General features: G+C 54.0%; 1 protein-coding gene across 2 annotated transcripts in view; it reads right to left on the minus strand.

Moving 5' to 3' along the window:
- The window catches only part of Pak1 (p21 (RAC1) activated kinase 1), a 53,781-nt gene extending 52,542 nt beyond the window's left edge, over positions 1-1,239 (minus strand). For both annotated transcript variants that reach the window (XM_013350158.2, XM_005357543.2), the window contains exon 1: positions 1,038-1,239. The gene's annotated coding sequence lies outside the window, so the exon portion shown is untranslated. The remainder of the gene's footprint in view (positions 1-1,037) is intronic.
- Between the last annotated feature and the right edge of the window lie 397 nt (positions 1,240-1,636).

The raw sequence follows: 1,636 nt of genomic DNA on the forward strand, positions 1-1,636 counted from the left end.
AACAACAAAAGCAGAAACAATTGGATATGGAGGGGAGGAGACGGCGTGAGGACGAGGACAGGAAGAAAGGAAGATGGTGGGGTAGGAAAACAGGTGAGGGACACGCAAGGAAAAACGACCAGGAGGAAGGGGAAGGAGAGGGAGGCCTGCCAGAGGAAATGCATGGCATTTTTGAAACTGAGATGAGAAAAAAGGTCCAAAATAATCAAGGTACACTAGTATTTGTATTTCTTGATGCCAAACAACAGAGGAAGGAATTACAGTGATTAAGACATTATACAATCTCATGGTCTGTCATTTACTTAGCAGATCAATAGCAGGGCTCCAGAGAAGACAGCCTAGTTACAGCAATGGTCTGATCACCGAAGAACTGGCCAATTCAGAGAAAAATAGGAATATACTTTTACCGGTTTATTTTCAACCCCACCTCCCTACAGTCACCATACCTACATTTGCCCCCAACATGAGCATTTGCAGCCAGTTTGGCCCTGAAGTCACTGCTTCTAATCAGACCAGGAAAATGCACACAGACCAGCAAAATGCTGGCTCCCTGTCCCTGTCTGGTTCACCTTTCCAGGGCAATCTGACAGCCTAGGAAAGCCGCAGTTTCTGACAAACAAGGAAACTGAGGCTCACTGAGGCTGCCTCAACAGGAACAGCTCCAGGGTCTCCTATCTCCGCCGCTTCTCCCACCAGGGAACAGCACCTCTGGTCTCAGTAAGCCGGCAGCTAAACCAACAGGCCACCGAGCAGAAGCATGCTCACAAAGGAGAGGAGCCCCTGAGGCACACAGTTCCCCAAAAATCCAGCTTCCCCTTCATAAACCTTCCCCAGCCAGATCTCTAATTCCAACACGGGCCTAGCCCTGAGTGGGCTTATCGCAAGGTTCCACCCTCAGGCCCTTCCCTCATTAAGAGTCCCTTAAGGTAAACGCAATATAATGTTCTTCCCATTCTGCCCCGGAAGGCAGCAGGACACCCCCTCCACCTATCCTGCCTCGGCCTAGCTGTGCCCGGCCCAGAAAAGACCAGCATTACCTGGTAGGGAGTGCGGGGCCCAGCATCTCTGATGATCCTGTCTATCTGCCGCAGAGCCGCACCTCTCCCCGCTCAGCAGTTGGGACAAAGCCCAGGCTGAACCAGCCCGACAGGCTGGATTCTGCTGTTCGCAGCAGCGCAGCCACCCAGCTTCGGAGCAGCAGCACACTCGGCCCCCTCGCAGAGCCGCAGCAAGACGGAGTGGCTCGGTGAAGGGGCGGGGAGGGAGGAACAGAGAGAGAGAGAGAGAGAGGGAGGGAGGGGAAGGGGGCGGAGAGAGCGCTGCCTCCTCCCCCTTCTTTCTGAAGAGGCGCTGGTGGGCGGGAAATAGCAGCGTTCCCACCATTCTGGTTGTCTCTGTGGGTCTCCCAGCTCAGGCTCCAACAAGAGGTGCCAGGCAGGCTTTCTAGAGCCGCCAGAGTCCTCCAGTGCCCAAGGGTCAGGATGAAAACAGGAGGTCCTCTGCGCCTTAGTTTTGCAGCCAGGTACTGAGGGAGTCTGGGAGTCCTTCCTGGACCTTCTCAAATGGGAGTCAAGATTCATTCCGACTAGAGTGGATGGGGAATGCATCTCTTACCCTGACTCTCTAAAACGCGTCC

Source organism: Microtus ochrogaster, chromosome 22 (assembly GCF_000317375.1).
Source record: "Microtus ochrogaster isolate Prairie Vole_2 chromosome 22, MicOch1.0, whole genome shotgun sequence".
Classification (NCBI taxonomy): Eukaryota; Metazoa; Chordata; class Mammalia; order Rodentia; family Cricetidae; genus Microtus; species Microtus ochrogaster.